Consider the following 21,567-nt stretch of genomic DNA (forward strand, 5'->3'; position numbering starts at 1 on the left):
TTGCTTGTGCATTAATATCAGGAAGAGCAATCTCCAGACTAGGATGGTGGTTTATAAAAAGACACACCAAACTTTAAAGATGGAACAAAAAGCATTTATAAAATGCCACAAACAGATCAAATGAGGTTGTATGTTCGACGTCTGCCATTTTGTAGCCTTTCATGTTGAATTGAGCAGACTGTGATCTCCAAGGAACTCTCAGGCCAGCACAGTGCAGCAGCTTGGAACGAGGGCTGCTCAGTTTCACAATGACCTCTCATACAAATATTTTGGCCCATGGTTTTGTCATCACTCTGGGCTGCCCGCAGCGTCTTGTAACCATTTGAGTGCAAAACATTTTTTAAATGAGGATAGAGGTGTAAACCCTGAGAAACAGGAATGCACTTCCTTGCAGCATGTTGGAAGCAACTCAAAATGTTAACTTTTAAAATAACTTGCAGCAAAGACTTGAACACTATCCAAGCTTGGACTGATAACTGGCAAGTGACACTCACACCACACAAACTCCAGGAAATGGCCTCGTCAGCTACCATACCTTGAAGTCCAATGGCATTGCCATCATTAATAATACCCTGTGGGTTACCACTGAGCAGAAACTCAGTTGGGCTCTCCATTTTAGTATGATGGCTACAAGTGTAGATTAGAGGTTAGGAATCCTGCAGCGAGTAACTCACCACCTGACTCCCTAAAATCTGCCCACATCTGCAAGCCACGATAAATGGAAAGGATGGAATACTCCCCAATTGCCTGGATGAGTGCAGCTCCAACAACACTCAAGAAATTTGACACCATCCAGGACAAAGCAGCACACTTGATTGGCACCCTGTCCACCACCTTCAGCATTCATTCCTTTCACCACTGATGCATAATGGCAACCACACTGGACACACTGTCCCAAGGCCTTTCTGAAGTCAGGGCTTCCCAAGGCTATGCACACTTTAAAGAGTCCCTCATTTGAAGTTCATGACATACAGTTGTTCCTCTGCTCCATCTAGACTTCTACTTGCTACTTCAACCTCCTTATTCTTCCCAGCCAATTTATGACGTGGAGGTGTCAGTGTTGGACTGGGATGGACAAAGTCAGAAGTCACACGACACCAGGTTATAGTCCAACAGGTTTATTTGAAATCACAGGGTTTCAGAAATAAACCTGTTGGACCATAACCTGGCGTCATGTGACTTCTGACTTCACCCAACATTGAACTTCATCTGCCAACTATTTGCCCATTCTGCATATTTGTTAATGACTTCCAGTAATTTGTTCGACTCCTCCTCCGAACTCATTATCCTCGCAATTTGCTGGTATCTACAAATGCAGGAATGGTGTTTTGCATTCCAAATCACTAGTCTAGCCCTTCAGTCAAATAGTTCTGCTCCCCATTGTCCGCAATTTGTAATCCTGCCAACTCCTTGTCAAACAACTGATCAGATCTTCTTGCACTTCCCTGCCAAACGCTACTCAGAAACATTCATCTTAAGTTGGAAATGAATTTATGGGCTTATTCTTAATCCTTGCCAGATGCAAGTTCAAATACAGAAATATAATTAGACCCCTGCGTTGATGTGCCTCTTGAAATGTCACGAGTGAAATGCAGCTCATTAGGGCTGAATATTACCAGTTGTAATGTTAGATTCATGCCCTGAAATTACACTTCACTTTCTTAAGGGTCAGCAATTTTTTTTTGAGCTCTTATCTTCTTGGAAACTCAATTTGCAGTTCCTCATCTCCCTTAGGAGAATAAGTGAGCAAAATTTGATCCACAAATGTGATCGTGCCTTCTCTGAAGAAGCGATGAGTTTGTTCCATTCACAAAGAGCTCCCTCCCCTTACAAGAATAATAACAGAACTGAGGGAGTATACCTATTAGGTCAGCCATGATCTACTCAAACAGCAAGGTTTGTTCATGGGGTCACATGGCCCTCTTCCTGTTCCTAATTTCCTTTGTTTGATTTGGGTGTCAGTAGATAAGACCAGCATTTATTGCCCATCCCCAATTGCCCAGAGGACTGTGAAGAGTCTATTGGTCTAGACTCATACATAGGTCATTTGAAGATAAAGATGGCAGATATTCTTTCTGCCAGGACATTAGTGAACCAGGTGAGTTCTTATGACAATCAACATTTGACCAGCTTTTATTGAATTCAAATTTTGTCATTTGTCTTGGGAGGGATTCGAACCCATGGTCTCAGATTTCCTGAAGAAGGGCTTATGCCTGAAACGTCGATTCTCCTGCTCCTCAGATGCTGCCTGGCCTGCTGTGCTTTTCCAGCACCACACTTTTCAACTCTCAGAACATCAGTCTGGATTATTAGTCCAGTGATTACATCACTACGCCACCAGCCCCCCTCCCAATGTGATCGTTCGTATCCGAGAAGCAGGTCTCTGGGAAGGCTCGAGAAAACAGAATACCTCGAAGTGACCTGTTTGGGATCCTGATGATTATTAAAGCCCTCCATAAAACACAGGTAGAGAAAATGTTTTAAGCTGTGGGAGGACGACAACAAGCAGGGTCCATAAATACAGGATAATCAGTAATAAATCTAACATTCAACAGAAAGTCCTTTCACCAGACAGTGGTTAGTGTGTGAAACACACTTGCGCAAGGAATAGTTATGGTGAATCAAATTATTATATTCAAGGCAGATTAGGTAAATGCGTGAGGGAGAAACATGATATTGATGGAGTGAGCTGAGGAGATTGGTGGAAACAACTAGAAGAGTCTAGAACTATCTAAAAGTTCTAGAAGAGTCTTCAAGACTCAAAACGTTAGCTTGCTCTCTCTCTCCACAGATGCTGCCTGACTCGCTATGATCTCCAGCACTTGTTGCTTTCAGAACAGATCCCAACATCTGCAGTAATTTGCTCCAATAGAGAATGGTGGAAAGAGCAACTTGAACATAAACTTAGAACAGTTGAGCACAGGAACAGGTACTTTAACCCACAAAGCTGTGCTGAACGTGATGCCTAAATTAAAGTAATCCCTTCTGCCTGCCCTTTGTCCACATCCCTCTGTTTCTTGCATATTGATGTGCTTATTCCAAAAGTCCCTTAAACGCCCCCTACCACATCTGCCTCCACCACTCCCCCAGGCAGCATACTCCAGTCTCCCACCACTCTCTATGTCAAAAACTTGCCCCTCACAACATTCCCCCTCTCACCTTAAATGTATGTTCTCCTGGTATTAGACATTTCAACTCTGGGATAAAAGATTCTGACTGTCAACGCTATCTCATAATTTTATCGACTTCTATCACAAAACGTTTGTCTCTGACTGGCCTGTTTCTGTACTCCAGGTTCTAAGTATATCTAATAATGGGGCACCTGGATTTCTGGTGGGCCCTTGGCTTGTGTATTTGTCCCTTGAGTCAGTCAAATGACATGTATTAAACACCGACATGTGGCATTGGTACTTTAAGGTCCATTCCAGAAACTTAAGAGCAAATCTCTCAGCTATTGGTTTCACAGGTCAGCGCAACATCGAGTGCCGAAGGGACTGTACTGTGGTGTAATGTTCTATTTTGTTCTTATTGGAGGACATGAGTTTTGTCCTGCTGTAAGCACTGTCTTTCAAATCCCTCCTGGTTAACATTAGTCCCTCAACCAACATCTCCAAAAGCAACAATGAAACTTCTTATCTGCTTGGTCATGGCAACTGGCTTAGGAGGCATTGGTTGCATAATATTGCAATAGTGGCGAGACTTGAAGGATACTTGCTGGTCAAACATCTTGCCAGGTGCTGTCCAAAGCTAAAACTACTTTCTTAAACAATGATCTAATCCATCTATGCCTATGGCGACTGAGTTGGTTTGCCCTCAATACAAGTCAGAATTGCGCAGTCCATTTTCACACAGGGAGCAACAGTTACACGACACCTCCCTCAGCACTCGCATGTGAACTTATTAATCAACCTGGCCAAGTATGTTTAGACACAAAAATAGAAATTGCTGGGAAAGCTCAGCAGGTCTGGCAGCATCTGTGAAGAGAAATTAACATTTCTCTTTGCATATGCTGCCAGACCTTCTGAGCTTTTCCAGCAATTTGTTTTTGTTTCAGACTTACAGCATCCATAGTCTTTTTAGTTTTGAGTTACATCTAGACACAACTCTGGAACAGGTGGAACTAGAAGCAAGGCCTTCTGACTCAGGTCTACCTCTGTACCACAAGAGCCCTGACAGCAACAGGTATGTTCTATCTCAGGCATTCTTGCACCTGTTTCATTTGGCCGGTATTTATTTTATTCTACTACAATATTGAAGCCTAGAGTTGGGTTTCTCTTACCTATACTCTTGAGATTTTTGGCATGAATGCTCTTACTCCAGCTTCAATCACCATTAAGGTTTCAAATTCAGGCAAGGAACCATGATTAAAGAGTTGATGAAAGCGTTTCTACAGCATTATCACCTTCTTTCAATATCTCACACCATCTCAGGAGCTTTACAGCCAATGAAATACTTTTGAAATGTAGTCACTGTTGGCGTGCAGCCTATTTGCACACAGCAAGCTCCCGCAAACAAGCAGCAAAAGTAATAATGACGAAGTAACATGCTTTTGGGCGTTACTGGAGGATCAAATATTGGCCAGGGCATTTTAGGTTATTTTTGGCACAGTGAGGCGTAACTACATGTTGTTGTTGGTTTTGCTTCAGCACTTTTGCAGAACAAGAGCTTCAACTTTCTTGGACTGACATGTAACATGTTTTAAGTTGAGTGGAAACCTGGCATGTTACTTATCGACTGATGTTCGTCTGTTGTGCCTGACTTTGAGCTATGTGCACCGATCTTAGATTCAAGATGCACTGATAAGCAATGTTCTGACAGCCTTAAAATTGGTTGGTGGTCGGAAATTTAGCAGATCTACAAGATCATTGCTAAAAGCCCCATGAGATAAGGGCATCCGAATGTGTAAAGCAGGTTTCCTTCACTGTGTTTGGAAAAACAGCCTGGTGAATTATATCCATTCGCCCTCAATGACATGAGTGTCAGATGAGTTGAAGGTTATATATCAGAATTGAGCAGTGGAAAAGAGTGATAGTGTGGAGCTTTTCCTGGTATGTAACATTTGCTCAAAAGATTAGACGAGCTAAAGTAGATTATCTTCGGTACACAAGCTTTCTGGTGTTAAATAAGCTCGGACTCACCGTTAGTCCTGCAGCCCCTCTGCAATATCTGTGCTTCTTCAAGCCTGGCCCTTTGAGTATCTGATTTTAATCGCTACACCATTGCCGGCTGTGTCTTCAGCTGCCAAGGCCATATCACTTGAATTCCCTTCCACAACTCTCTATCTCTCAAACTCTCTTCCTTCCTCACAATCTACCTGCGGTTAAACTCTTGATCATCTGACCTAATGTCTTCTTGTGTGGTTCAGTGCCATGTTTTGCTCTATAGTGCTTTTGAGAAGCATTTTGGGACAGCTTTGAATGTTATGGTTGCTATATAAACACAAGCTGTTGTTGTTGTTGTTTAGCCTGGGATCTGATCGAGCTGCATCTCTATGCTCTGCTTTCTGTTAACTCTGTTTGGGAGAAGAATAGAGGACTGCTTCCAACAGAAGGAACTCCGTTTGGAGGTCACCTCACTGACTGGGTGCTTTGCCTGGGCACAGAAGGTGGGCTAAATTACCAAATTGGAAGAGACTCCCTCCATGTGCTGGGCAGGATGTCCTGCAGCTAAACCAGCAGGACCAGGAGCTCAACTGCCACAGGCCCTATGGAATTTGGCCTAAGGCAAATCCAAGATGTGGAGTCAAAGGATGGTTCAGGAGGTGATGAGTTTTGCAGAGAGTGTGGGAGAGTCACTATCTTTGGGCAGACAGGGTGCCCTCAATGTCTAAAGGGCAGTCCCCAGAAACTCTGAATCCCCCATCCCAATTCCCACTCTGCTTTACCAACAAGCTTTAGAAAATCAAGGCACCATTCTTGCCATTGCCAACTGTATTTTGACATGGCCAGCATGTTAATAGGGCACACTGAGGTTTTAACAAGCTCAGTTGACCCTCAATGTGTCCTGTTTCCATGCTGTATGACTCGATGTGATGGAGTGGAATTGTGGTATTGTCCCTACCTCTTAGCCAAGAGGCCCAGGTTAAAGACCCCCTAGTTCCAGAGGTGTGTCACAATATGTCTGGACAGGCTGATTAGGAAATGCCTACATTTTGAGGGCAGGCTGCTGATGTTGACACCCACTTACCCCTGTACTGATGGAGACAGCCGCATAATGACAATGTCATTGGTCTATTAATCCAGAGACGCTAAAACTCCAGAAATTTGGGTTTCAAATCCTTCCATGGCAGATGGAGACACTGAATTTAATAAAATTTTGGAATAAAACATTAGCCTAATGGCGATTGTCAAGCATCATAAAAACCCCATGTGGCTCAGTAATACCCTTCAGGGAAGGAAATCTGCCATCCTTACCTGGTCTGGCCTACATGCAACTCTAGATCCACAATGATGTGGTTGACTTAGAAACAGCCTAGCAAGTCTCTCAGCTCCGGAGGCAGTGTGGGACAAACAGTAAATACCACTGACACCCACATTCTTTGAACGAATAAAACAAAACATTGTGGGGTTTGTGAGGAAATAGTAGGCTAGCCACCAGCGAAAAACATACACATCCGGAGCCTATAATATCGAGCCTACAGAATTGTCACAGTAGAGCAGAAGGTCAGTCAGTCAGTCTGTAGTCTCAGTACTTGGCCTCAGCAAGACCAACTCAGCTAGTCCCACTCCCCTTTCCATCTCTCTCAAAGTAATCATTGTCCCTTCAGATTACTATCCATTGCTCTTTCAAAGCTGCGATTGAATCCACCTCCAACACACACTGAAGCCATGCATTCCAGACCCAAGTCACTCAATGTGGTAAACCCCAGGTCCTAACGATGGCTCTGTAAGTGGTGAAATAACTTCAGAAAAGGTAGGGCAATGGCAGTATGGTGGGAGGCTATTCAGCCTTTGGGGCTGCACTGAGTGGGCTGTTTTCCACAGTTACCAGCTGTAGTAGAGCAAGGACCTGGAAAGATTTGGACGGATGGAGCTGTTCGCCAGAGATGTTCCTCTCTGAAGACCTACAGATTACCCAACAAGCACAATAATCCATTTCTATGCCATTTGCATGATGAGTGCAGACCCTAAATCCAGACCCAATTCCCTGATTGCACCTTGTTTTGCCAAGAGGCAGGTGCAAAGCTTCAGATCTATGCTTACAAGTAAATTCCAGCAAACACTGGAGATGTGAATGAAAAAGTAAGTACAGGCGCAACCAGGAAGACCTGGCAGCATCTGCCAAAGGGTAAAATATTAACTCTGTTTCTCTCTTCCCAGATGCTGTCAGACCCGCTGAGGTTCTCCAGCATTTTCAGCTTCCATTTTTGCACATCTGATTCTCAGGGTCAGGGTCAGGGCCATTAGCTGCCACAGGGAAAACAGCCAGGAAGCAAAGATGTCTCAGGTTTAACCGTTGTTTATTACTTGCGTGGATTCACATGCATCCAGTACAAGACAGCTCAGTGTGTTCAACTCTCATTTGGAGCAGAGACATTTGGTCAACTGTGCTTTTGTAACTTCTAGATGCAACTATTCCAATATCCTCTCAGCAGACCTCCTGGGTTCCACCTCTCAATAACTTGGGTTTATCCAAAACTTCACTGAAACAGCTTCCTAACTCACATCATGTTCTGTTCACCCATCATTTTCTGCATTTGCCAACCTCCACTACCTCCCATTCATGTCACAAACCAATTTTAAAATACAACAACCAATTGTTGTACTTAGTCTCAAATCCCTTCACGGGTCTGTCATTCTCCCCTCCTAAACAGTCATGCACTTCAGATTGACCAACAGGCAGGCAGAATATTATTTAAATGATGAAATATTGGGAAGTGTGGATATATAAAAGGATCTGGATGCCCTTGTACATCAGTCAATGAAAGGGAGAGGTGATGACCTAATGGTATTATCACTAGACTATTAACAGCTGATATTCTGGGGACACTGGTTCAAATCCTGCCATGGCAGTAAAGTGGAAGTTGAATTCAATGAAAAAAAAGACTCTGGAATTAGGAGTCTAATGATGACCATGAAACCATAGCCAATTGTTGGAAAAACCCATCTGGTTCACTCATATCCCACCTGGTTTGGCCTACATGTAACTCCAGACCCACGGCAAAGTGGTTGACTCTTAACTGCCCTCTGGGTAATTAGGGATGGTCTCGTCAGCAATGCCCATATCCCGTGAGTGACTAAAAAAGAAAGCAGGTTTGTAGGTACAGCAATTAGGAAGGCAACTGATATACTGCCCTTCAGTGTAAGAGGATTTAAATTCAGAAGTAGGAATGCCTTACTACAGTTAGACAGAGTCTTGGTGAGACTACACTTGGGCGATTGTGTGCTGTTTTGGTCTCCCTACTGAAAGGATATACTTGCCATAGAGGGAGTGCAGCGGAGATTCAGTGAACTGACATTGGGGTTGGCATGAGGAGAGATTGGTGCAACGGGAGCCTGTATTCACTAGAGTTCAGGAGGATGGGGAGAGGGTCTGATTGAAATGCATAACATTTACTGGGCTGGATGCAGGGGGAGTGCTCCCCCTAGTTGGGGTATCTCGAACCAGCGGATTATAGTCTCAGGATACCATTTAGGACTGACAGACGGAAACACAAAGACAAACCGAAAGAACTGCTGTAAATCAGAAACAAAAACAGAAGTTGCTGGAAAAGCTCAGCAAGTCAGGCAGAATCTGTGAAGAGAAGTCAGAATTCATGTTTTGGGTCTGGTGACCCTTCCTCAGAACCCAGTTAATGTCAACTTTGATTTCTCTGCACAGATTCTGCCTGAGTGACTGAGCTTTTCCAGCAACTTCTGTTTTTGCAAACGGAAACATTGTTTCACTCTGTTTCCTTCCCTCAAGGACATACTGAATCAGATGGGTTCTTCCAACAATCAGCAAGGATTCATGGTCATCAGTGGAATCCTCTATCACAGAAGGCTGTGGAAACTGGGTTCTGGGACTCTGAGCATATTCAAGGAAGAAGATTGGTAAGTTTTTCAAAACTCAAGCATCAATGAATACGGTTATAAAGTAGGAGCATGGTTTTGAGATAAAGAATCAGATGTTTTTTATTAATTCATTCACAGGATGAGGGCATCGCTGGCCAGTATTTATTGCTCATCACTAATTACCCAGAGGGCAGTTCAGAATCAACCACATTGCAGCGGGTCTGGAGTCACATGTAGGCCAGATCAGGTAAGGATGGCAGTTTCCTTCCCGAAAGGACATAGTGAATCAGATGGGTTTTTCAAATAATCAGCAAAGATTCATGGTCATCGTTAGACTCAAGCGCAGAGTTTCTTTTTAATTGAATTCAACTTCCACCATCTGCCATAACTGGATTCAAATCCAGGTCCCTCGAATATGACTTGGGCCTCTGGATTAACAATCCTGTGATAATACCACTTGGCCATATCTCCCCTCAGACATGATCATACTGAATGGGAGAGTGATCTGAAAGGGCTGTGTGGTCTTTTGCTATGTTTCCATGAATGGCAGTTGTGGACGCTCGGTCATCGAGAAGGATCAGGACAGATTTCTGGATATGAATGACAGCAAAGGAGATGGGGATCAGAGGGCAAATTGGTGTTCAGGTAGTTGATTTGCCAATGGCTGAGGAGACTTGATGGGCTGAATGACCTATTGCTTTGTTTGCTCGTATTGAAAGCCACTGAAGGGAAAATCGTGGGCAAACCAGATGTCATTCACTAGAATTGACCAATCCAAAATTGTGAGGCAAAGGTCACAACAAAAGAAATAAGAAAACTGAGCATGCTACATTAAAAATATACACCAGTGGAATGTTTGCTTGACTTGCTTTCATAGGCCTGATTTTAAGATACAGTATCTGGAAGTACAGTGTAGCCCCTCCCTCTAAGAAGTTAATAGGCACAAATTCATGGCATAGCAGAAGCCAACAAACAGCCCCACACCAGCGAGCAATGTCATTTGATATTCCCGTATTTATCTTACTAAAGCCGGAAATATCATACATTTCTCTTCATATCTGGCAAAACTATGCACTGAGGACCACTTTGACAAATGTTGCAGTGGCTCTTTTTAAGTCATTATGTCTCTTCCTCATCATAACTCATACGGGTAATTGAATTCAATTTGAAGGAGATCGCATTTGAAGTCATAAAAATGAAGAGTGCAACTCGAAGATCATTCAGATGGAAAGGAGAGATAAAAATCTGCACTTCATGCTGGATTCCACTTCAGACTTGTCAACTCTCCCGGTACAGGTTAAGAGACAGCCCTTGCTGGTTCCTTATGAGACACCCGTGACAGGCTCCTGACTGAGTTAGGGAGCAAATTGATGCAACAAATCTTTCGATTTGGAACTAGCACTTGCTAAAACAAAACAAAGTACTCTGTGCAGTCTCCTACAGGCTTGTAAAAGAGTCATACGTGATTTAAAGTCAGCCACCATTTCAATGCTGGTACCAACGTGAATATATGTGTAGCCACAGGCTACAGTCTTTGGAATACTGTCTCCAAATGCTTGCCTTGGCACTTGGCCGTCTCATATCCCAGTCTGTACATCAGTGCTTCAGACTCCATGCCTAAACTGATTTAAAATTCATGGCAACAAGTGTGTTTTACTTCTAATCAAGGGTGATCGGTTACTGTTTTTTCAGAGAAAAAAATACCAGGGCACGTATAAAAGGTCTCTCTTAGGCAAAGACCCAGATTATTTCAATTAGGGAGATGTCATTGCCAATTTCAGCGAACCCCTCTCACAGAGTTCATTGCTGCTCACAGGGTCTCAAGTTTCCTCTTGCCTCTTCAAAGATTTAATTTTCGAGATACTGTTGCCATGGAAACAGCTGGGAATTTTAATCCAGTGCTAAAGGTCAGTCTGGGCCATCAACTTGACTTGTTTCTCCGTTCCACAGATATTACTGCCAGACATGGAGTTGCAACTGTTGTCCGGGAACAAGAGTTAAAAAAGGCCACACATATAGCTCCAAGATAAATGAGAGACCTTCCAACGGCAAAATTTGCTGATGCAGAAAATCTGAATTAAAAGCAGAAAGTGGTGGCACTACCCAGCAAGTCGGATAGCGCTTTGTGCAGGAGGAGAGTGAAGAGCTCAGGTTGATGTTGTGATGAGGGTTAATCAATCACTTAAACATGAACCCTTGCTTCTCTCCAAAGAAGCTGGCCAGTTCACCAAGGCAAACGTTTAAGTTGGGCTGGCTCAGTGGTTAGCAGTGCTGCCTCACAGTGCCAGGTTTGATTTCGGCCTCAGGTAACTGTCTGGATGGAGTCTGCACATTCTCCCCGTGTCTGTGTGGGTTTCCTCTGGGTGCTCCGGTTTCCTCCCACAGTCCAAAGATGTGCATTTTAAGTGGATTGGCCATGCTAAATTGCCCATAGTGTCCAGGGATGTGCTGGCGAAGTGGGTTAGCCTTGGGTTCTGGGTCTGGGTGGGATGCTGTTTGGAGGGTTGGTGTGGACTTGATGGGCCGAAGGGCCTGCTTCCACACTGTAGGAATTCCATAAGTTTTCTTTTGTGGCTATCCAAGAGGATTCTGAACCAACATCTTTTCTTGGTCTAGGCAGAATCCATGGGAATATTTGCCAGACCATATCTCTCAATTGCCAAACTTTGGTTTGAGGGTATTGCCATTATATGTCTCAGCTGCTACATCACCTACTAAAGAAGCAAGCAACGATTTACATCCCCATAAGCACCAACCAGCCTCAGGATGTCCCAGAGCATTATAGTCCCAATGAATCCCAGTCACTGTTATAATGTGCAGACAATTGACAATAGGTGCAGGAGTAGGCCATTCTGCCCTTTGAGCCAGCACCACCATTCATTATGATCATGAATGATCATCCTCAATCAGTATCCTGTTCCTGCCTTATCCCCATAACCCTTGATTCCACTATCCTTAAGAGCTCTATCCAACTCTTTCTTGAAAGTATCTAGAGACTTAGCCTCCACAGCCTTCTGGGGCAGAGCATTACATGAGGGCATTGAAGATAACGTCCAAGACTCTTTGGAAAGTAATTCTCCCAAAATAATTTAAAATTTTACTCCTTCCATTTGTACAATCTGACATTGAAAACCAGAAGTTGTCACAGCCAGACAGGTAGCTGCGATGGCTTCTAATGATGTGCGAGTCAACAATCCAAATACATTTTCCATTACCCCGCAAACCAGCCAGGATAGGAAATGAGAGGGTAAAATGAAGTCAAGTAACCAGGAATGAGAAGGGATTGCTAGGAATGCTCCAACATCTCTGGCCAGAAAGGAGGTGCCAAGGCTGGAAGTAGCATCTGAAGTCCAAAGCACACTACATTCCTAATGAAGGGCTTATGCCTGAAACGTCGAACTCACCTGCTCCTCGGGTCCTGCCTGACCTTCTGTGCCTTTCCAGCGCCACACTTTTCAACACTGATCTCCAGCATCTACAGTCCTACTTTCTTCCTCGTCATCATTGGTGAAGTGTCAAGTTAGATTTTGCATTAAGTGTCCAGAGTGGAACTTGAACCCATAACTTAAAGATTCAAAACTAAGGGTGCCACTGATTATTTCCGACGAGTCACTGGATAATATTGCAGTCATTCAAGCAAATTATCAGGGTCGGTTCACACAGTCTGCTGGACAAAACCAAAAGAACTGTTGATACTGGAAATCAGGAACAAAAGCAGGATTTGCTGGAAAAGCTCAGTAGCTCTGGCAGCATCTGTGGAGAGAAATCAGAGTTAACCTTTCAGGTTCTTCTCTCTTTTTGGGCTCTGTCCCCACCTATCGTTTATTCCTCCCACGCTGTCTTCTGCATAAAAACCAACCTTTTCCGAGCTATCATCAGTTCTGAGGAAGGGTCACTGGACCTGAAACGTGAACTCTGATTGCTCTCCATGGATGCTGCCAGACCTGCTGAGCTTTTCCAGCAATTTCTGTTTTTGTTTCAGTTAGTCAGAATTTGGTTTGTGGAACAGAGTGTTGCCAAGAGTTTAAGTTCGATTCTTGTGCTAGCTGAGTTAACCATAACTTTGTCTTTTCAACCTTAGAATCCATACAATCTGGAAGCAGGCCATTTAATCCATCGTGTCCACACCAACCCTTCAAACAGCATCCTACCCAGACCTATCTTATCACTGTAACTCTGCATTTCCCATGGCTAATCCACCTAACCTTCACATCCGTGGACACTATGAGTAATTTAGCATGGCCAATCCACCTAACCTGCACTTCTTTGGACTGTGGGAGGAAATCAGAGCACCCAGAGAAACTTCACAAAGACATAGGGAGAATATGCAAACAGCTGCCTGAGGCTGGAATTGAACCCTATAGCGCTCTGAAGCAGCAGTGCTGACCACTGAGACACCCCTGTTTAAGGCTTGGTGACCCCCCCTTCTCCTCCCACCCCGCCCCCAGCTCCAGGTTACATGCACCACCAGTTGTCTCTCTCTCTCCAATGAGAACAGCCAAAAGTCACTTTTACTTCAATTCCTGAGCCTGGGGGTGCAGGGTGAAGAGCAGATGTTGGCTGTTGTCAACTGCAGGTGCTGGCAGGAGCACAAAATGATAGCAGCCGTATCAGCTGCTGGAAGTAATTTGCATTTTTAAAAGTCAGCACTAAGACTATGCGATCAATCATATTGGGACTGAGCATGAGGGAGCTTTCAGATTCACAGATGAAATCCTCTCCACCCGTCCATCATACCAGACTGATTCCTGGGATGGCAGAACTGATGTCTGAAGACACACCGAACTGGTTAGCTTTGCATTCACTAGAGGTTAGATGAATGAGAAGGGCTGGGGTTGGGGAGGTGGGATTTCATAGAAAATTCTAACAGGACCAAGCAAGGTAAATATGGGAAGGATGTTTCCGGTGACCGTGGAGTCTGAATGAGAGGTCTCAGTCTAAGGATAATGAACCAGGCCATTTCGGACTGAGAGGACGAGAGATTTCTTCACGGAGAGAATGGGGAGCCTGTGGAATTCTCTGCCACAGAATTCAGTTGGGACCAAAAACATTGAATGTTTTCAAGGAGTCAGAAAGAAGAACAGGATTTGTTGGAGAAAACTCTGGCAGCAACTGTGGAGAGAAAGCAGAGTAATGTATTAGGTTCAGTGTCCCTGTCATGGGTCCCTGTCAAAGGATAGATCCTTTATAGATGGTCACTGGACTCAAAATGTTAACTCTGTTTTTCTCTCTCCACAGATGCTTTCAGACCTACTGAGTTTCTCCTGTAATTTCACATTCTGTTTCAGATTTCCAGCATCTGCAGTATTTTCTTGTTAAATTTTATAAGTTGGATATAGTTCGTGGGGCAAAGGAGATCCAATGGGATGAGAGAATGCAGGAACAGGAACACTGGCAGAAACATAATTGAGTTGGATGGTCAGCCATGATCATACTGAATGAGTAGCAGGCTTGATGGGCTGAGTGGTCTACTCCTGGTCCCATTTCCTACGTTTCTATAGCTAAGTTAAATACTGACACTGATCAGACCTTCCTTGTGTCCAGCATTACAACAGCACCAGTGGAAGAAGAAAATGTCAGCTGTCTTGATTTCCTACAGTGTGAAACAGGCTACCTGGCTCAACAAATCCACACAGACCCTCCGACAAGTAACCCATCCAGACTCATTTCCCTCTGACTAATGTAACGAACACTATTGGTAATTTAGCATGGCCAATTCACCTGATCTGCGGGAGGAAAATGGAGCACCCAGAGAAAACCCACACAGACACAGGGAGAATGTGCAAACTCCGCACAGACAGTCGCCCGAGGCTGGAATCACACTCACGCCCCTCATGCTATGAGGCTGCAGTGCTAACCACGGAGCCACTGTACTGCCTTATATAGGGTATGAAACTGGATAACTAAACCTAAGAGTGAATTAGGACATCAACATTTAACAAACTGGATATATCAAAACCTGCTTTGAGCAGAAAAGATGATTAAGGACTTTTTAAAAATTTGTTCATGGGAAGTGAGGAGTACTCATTGCTCATCCCGAAGTCTCCAGTGGGCAGTTAGGAGCTAACTGCATCACAGTGGGTCTGGAGTCACATGTGGACATCAGACATCATCTCCTAAGGTACATTAGGGAACCAGACAGATATTTCCTGAGTGCTTACCACTAAACATGTTTTTCAATAATTCCAACTGCATTATCTGCCATGGTGGAATTCAAACAGCTGCCCCACATTAGACTAGATTTTCCTGTTCCAGTGACAATATCACTATGTTATCACCTCCCCAATTAAAATGGCAGCAGTAAATGGAAGAGATTGAGCCCTGACCTGAGATTGGAAAGTGGGCAAAAATGATGCCTCTCCTCTTGTTGCAAAGGAATAGTGTTGTGGCTTGCCTGAGACCAAAAGGCCCACCCATCAAAAGCAAGCAATGGGTCAGCACCAGACAAGACTTTGATAGGACATCCAGCCAATGTGGCACCCTAGGCCACAGCTGAGATGTCATGGGGGTGGGAGGGGAATGGGCAGTAAGAGTATGAGGTTGAATCTCAATGGTGTCCCAACCCTTCCTCATGCCCAGACCCTCGATCAGAGATTGAGTGCCTTTGAACAAGGGAACATCCGCCCCTCCCACTCCTAAGGGTCCCACAGGCAATCCCACATGAGGTTGGATGCCACATGCTGCACAATGATAAGATGCCCCCTCTCCACCTGCCCTTGGCTCCATACCAACCCTGGGAGGATAAAGGCCCTTCCTTGGTCATCAGTTACCCCTCTTGATTGGCAGTGGAGCAGGGAGACTGTCCAGAGATATTCCCATCATGAATGTAACTGGGTAAAGGCAGGAGGGTGCTAGACAGTGCACTGCAATGTCTGCATATGTTTCAAAACACTGACCCCCTCCCCCCAACTAAAAACTTGGCAAGTGGGCATTAAATCCTGCCTTTAGTCTCTCAGTGGTGTGTGGGACTATCCCATCATTTTTTTTCTCTCTGTTCAGTTGGCATATTTTGCCACTATTTTGGAATTTACAATGGGTGCAGTGATTGTATTCTTCCATTTAAAAGAGGAAAGCACTTTTCATAATGTTATCAAAAACAATCCCTGAATTATCAACTTTGGGGATGAATTCCTCTCTTAGATCAGATTGCATCCTCAATCATTCCCAAGATCAGTGAATGCACGGTCCATTCCCAGGATTATTGGATATGGTAAAAACAATGACTGCAGATGCTGAAAACCAAATACTGGATTAGTGGTGCTGGAAGAGCACAGAAGTTCAGGCAGCATCCAACGAGCAGCCTGAACTGCTGTGCTCTTCCAGCACCACTAATCCAGTATTGGATATGGTGTCCATTCCTGGGATCAGTGAGTGCACTATCCATTCCTGGGATCGGTGATATGTTGTCCATTCCCAGGATTAATGGATGCACTGTTCATTCCTGGGATCAGTGGATGCACTGTTCATTCCTGGGATCAGTGGATGCACTGTCCATTACCGGGATTAGAGGATTCGAGGATGTACTGTCCATTACACGGAACTTTTCATTGCTGGTTTGATGAATGTTCATTTCAGAGTGTGTTCATTGAATAATAGTTAATACTATACATTCCATGACTGACTGAATTAAATCTCATAATAGCCATGCATCATTTCTGAATTTACCCTCTTATATTACAGCAGAATACTCCTCAAATTAATATTGTTTCTTGTCAAATGCTTGAGGATGTCACGATGACAGGAAAGACTCTCCATGAATGCAATTTCTTTCACCTTTCCATTGGCCTATCTAAAGAAAGAAGGGGAACAACAACATGGGACAATGTCGATTTTTCTGCAACCATTCTACAATGATAAAGCCATGTCGCATGGAAAGGGTATAAAACAGATTGTAAAATAGTACAGACCAGAAAGAGACCATTCTGCCTGTCACATGTGCAATGTGCCTTTCAAAGAGCAATTCAGTTAGCCCCTGGACTAAAAGCAAAATACAGCAGATACTGGAAATCTGAAATAAAAACAGGAAGTGCTGGAGAAACTCAGCAGGTCCAGCAACAACTGTGGAGAGAAAATAGAGTTTTGTGCCAAATATAACTCTTCTTCAGAACCAAAAATGGATGGAAAATTGTGTTTTTTCTTCTCCTGACAGAGAGGGAGGAGCAAGTGATACAGAGGGGGAGAGTACCCAGAGCAAATGACAAAGCGGTTGCTAATGGTGTTGAAGGCAAGATAGAGATCTAAACCAAGGGATCTCCTTTGTCTGTCGATCTTCTCCTTTGTACACCTTCATTTACACCCTTTTTACATTGTTATCTATCTCTTTTGCCAATCGCTGTACATCTACAGGTGTTAGAGAATCATAGAGTCATACAGCACCCAAACAGACCCTTCAGTCTGTGGTCCCAAACTAAACTAGCCCCACCTGCCTGCGCTTGGGCCATATCCCTCAATATTTCTTATTAATGTCCTTTTCCAAATGTCTTTTAAATGTCCTAACTATACCTGCATCCATCACTTCCTCTGTAAATTCATTTCACAAACGAACCAGTCTCTGTGCAAAAAGGTTGCTCCTCATGCCTTCTTAAAATCTTTCTCCACTCACCTTAAAAATATGTCCCCTAGTCTTGAAATCCCCCAGCTTCAAGAAAAGAATGACTTACCATTCACCTTTAAAATACACCGCATGATAAACCCCGATGACGTCACCCCTCAACCTCATTTGTTTCCAACTGAGGGCGAGACTTGACCTAAAGACACGGTTAGGGATCAAGGGTCTCCCATTTAAGATGAGAAAGAAGTGACTCTTCTTTCTGTCAGAGCTTTGAGAGTCTATGGAACACTCTTCCTCAGAGAGTGGTTGAGGTGGGGTCATTGAATATTCATGTTGCAACAGAGTAGTCTCCAGGTTTGATTGACTGGGGAGTCATGCACACATTCTCTTTCCAGCTGAAAATAATATTGTCACCATAGCATCCGAGATATTGCTGTTTTATAATTCGTACACAATCAACTTTAGCCTAATCAGAATGATGACGGTAGCGGCAGATAGAGAAAGACTGCCAGGAACTTCTTTTTGAACAGTGTTTATTCTGAATGGCCTCCACATTCAACACAGACCTTTATTAAAAAAAAATCAGTTCAAAGCCATTCAAATCAAAGTTTATTGTCACTGTCTTTTTCAGACAGTGTTTCATTGTCGTCATCGCTATTCTGGGCTCAGTTGACTTCATATAAAGACAAGTAATCATGTGTATCGTGTTTGAAAAAATATTACTGATTATGTTTTGGCCTTCATGTTAATGTTCCACTGAATGTTCTATTTAACGTCTGATTCCATTGAGTACATCACAACTGCAGATTGATAACCGCGTTCAAATCTCTGACAAACTGCATTCTAAACGATAACAACAACTGGCGTTTAACTAACACCCTCAGCATACAACAGAATTCCAAGGTGTGTTGGGGCAAGGCAAGTGAAGTCCATCAATGGTGGAAGGTGGGGGCATAAGGAAGTGTGGATGACACAACCTTGCATGAGATGGAATTCATGGAGTGCAGACAACGGGAGAGTGTTGCAGTAGGCAAAACCTGCCCGTTCTACGTCAAGAGTCCTAGTTCAAGAAAGAACAAGCTAAAACAAAAAGAAATTGTATCGACGATGCATTTTTCACAACCTCAGGATATTCCAAAACACTTGGCAGCCAACAAGGGACTTTTTAAGAAAACAAATTCCACAACGTACAAAGAAATACAGTGACATAAGGGACTATTCTCTGATACAAATCTCTCAGTGAGAAACCGCTCCCCTAGGGGATGTTGACCTGTAAATCATTGACCTGTGTGCCTTGATTTTACAGTCAGTTGAATCAGCAGATGGGAAGTCAGACCTTGTGATTTTTCAGGCTGCTACACTCAGCAAGGCCAATTCTGCACCCCAATAACTCTTTGTGGAATGTTGGGCTTTCAGCGAGATGGTCAGGTATACTAGCATTGACATGGTATGGTCACTTTTCACAAATTCTCTGATGCGATGTGGCTATTGTTGGTGGGCAAGCACGTGTAACCATCCCTGGATGGATTAGAGTGGATGACTGGCATTGACATAATGGGCCAAAGGGCCTGTTTTCCTGCTGTTCAAAACTCTATGGATCTAATTGCCCTTCACCTTGCTACACCATTTCAGAGGGCAATTAAACACGGAATCTCTTGCACCCTGTTTATCGTGGCCTCATCTGAACATATCCAAATTAGTGCTCGAAGCATACATCAGTTAACAGAACTGATTAAACATGAGCAAAAGAGTAGACCATTCAGCCTCTTATGTCCATTCCACCATTTAATTAAATTGTGCCCTACCTGTCAGCTACCTCCATTTCCCCACCTTTTCTCTGCAGCCTTCATTACATTTAGCCAACACCAATCTCCTTAATTTCAATTTAGAATCCTTTCTTGAATGCCTGGCCAAAACAACTCTTCAAGGAAAAGTGTTTCAAATTTGCACCAACCTTTGAAAAGATTTGCCCAGATGTCACCCCACCCAAGGTGGTTCAGTGGATAGCACTGCTGCCTTACAGTGCCAGGGACTTGGGTTTGACTCCAGCCTTGGGCGTCTTAATGGAGTTTGCACATTCTCCCTGTGTCCTCTGGGTGCTCTGGTTTCCTCCCACAGTCCAAAGATGTGCAGGTTAGGTGAATTGGCCATGCTAAATTGCCCGTAATGTGGGTTAGGTGCATTAGTCAGGGTTGAATGTAGAGTAGTAGGGCAGGGAAATGGGTCTGGGTGGGATACTCTTCAGAGGCTGGGTGTGGACTTGTTGGACCAAATAGCCCATTTCCACACTGTAGGGATCCCTCACTCCCGTTTTATGTTTCTGTGCCCTGAAGGAGATTATAGAGATCTAGGGAAGATGGTGGTGTTATGGTAAACCAACCGGAGATGCAGATTAATGCTCTGAGAACCATGGGTTCAAATCCCACCAGTGGAATTTAAATTGAGCTTATAATTCTGAAATTTAAAGTTAACCCCAGTAATCATGACGAAAATCCATGTTTGTTGTAAAAACTCATCTGATTTACTGAATGGATGGAGCAAACCTACCATCCTTACTTGCCTGCAAGTGACTCCAGAACCGCAGCAACCTTCAGAAGATTACTGTTGGCTAAGTGTTGTGAAGGCTGCTGAGAACAAGGTGGGGAAATGGAGTTGGGACACAGGTCAGCCACAATTTGATTAAACAGTGGATTGGGCATAAGGAGCTGAATGGTCTACTCGTGTTCCCATGTTCAATTGGTTCTGAATAATTGGTACATACTTGAAACACTAATTTGGATCTGTGGTCACTGCCTATTTCAATTCGCCCTCCCACTCCCTCTTCGACATGTCCACCCTCAGCCTTCTCCATTGCCGCATTGAAGAAAACAACACCTCATCTTCTGCCTGGGCTGCCTACAGTCTAGAGGACTTAACATTGAGTTCTTGAATTTCAAATCACTTTCCCACCTATCCCCCGGCCTCCCTTTCCAGCCCTGCTTCCTCCTTTCCATTCCACTTACCAACCCTTCCTTCCAGCTACCAACCAAATTCATTCCTCCCATCGACCAACCAAGTCGTACCCATTGGCTGTGCTCACCTGTCACTACCTCACCGTTCTGCTACTCTCCCCACATCTCCACCCCACACACTCCCCCACCCCTTATCTATAGCTCTACTACCCCTACATCCCGTCCTAAAGAAGAGTTAATACCAGAGACGTCAACTTCTCCACCTCCTGATGCTGCCTGGCTGGCTGTGCTCTTCCAGCTTCCTGCTGGCCTCTTTTCGATTCCAGCATCTGCAGTCGTTTTGTCTCTAACTCTGTTTAGACGAGGCCACAATAAACAGGGTGCAAGAGATTCCGGACTCATTTCACCATTCCGAGGAGACAGTAACAGGATTGCAGATAATCGGTGGATACTCACTGAAACTGTCAGCTAGCAGGTTAGAATTCTTTTACTCATTTGTGGTGTCAATTTCAATTTGCCTTTATAATGTGATTTCAGTAATGATGTGTCGCTGTTTGTTTTGATGCTAACACTCCTCAGCTTTGACATGTAAACTGCACAGGGCTGTGAAGGGTCTTATCATTTAACCCCATTAATGTAATGGCTCACGAATAATCCTGACCATCACATTCATCCCCTGGTCACACCTCACTTCTTTCCTGCATCCCTGTTTGGCTCATTACTGTGTATTCAGTTTCCTTTTCAAGCATCTTGGCATTGCCTCCTCTCCAATATCATTTCATTGTCGGCGCATACATTTTACATGGAGTGCATTTGAAATGACTTAATTCAAAAGAAGTCTTCGAGATTGTGGAAAGGTTTGACAGAGGAGATGTGAGAAGATCTTGCCACTTGTGAGCAAGATCAGAATGGCTAAATCTAAGACTAATCAATCCTACAAGGAATTTCAAAGAAACCTTTTCGTCTAGAGGCTGGTGAGAACGTAAAATTATGTGAAGGTGATGGCCTGATGGTATTATCGCTGGACTGTTAACCCAGACACCCAGGTAATGCTCTGGGGATCCATATTTGA

The 21,567-nt window shown here is 43.9% G+C and overlaps 1 protein-coding gene across 4 annotated transcripts in view; it reads right to left on the minus strand.

Annotated features, from left to right (window-relative positions):
* aff2 (AF4/FMR2 family, member 2) overlaps window positions 1-21,567 on the minus strand; it is a 535,365-nt gene that overhangs the window by 176,277 nt on the left and 337,521 nt on the right. The window lies entirely within an intron of this gene.

This window comes from Chiloscyllium punctatum, chromosome 25 (genome assembly GCF_047496795.1).
Source record: "Chiloscyllium punctatum isolate Juve2018m chromosome 25, sChiPun1.3, whole genome shotgun sequence".
In the NCBI taxonomy this organism is placed as follows: domain Eukaryota; kingdom Metazoa; phylum Chordata; class Chondrichthyes; order Orectolobiformes; family Hemiscylliidae; genus Chiloscyllium; species Chiloscyllium punctatum.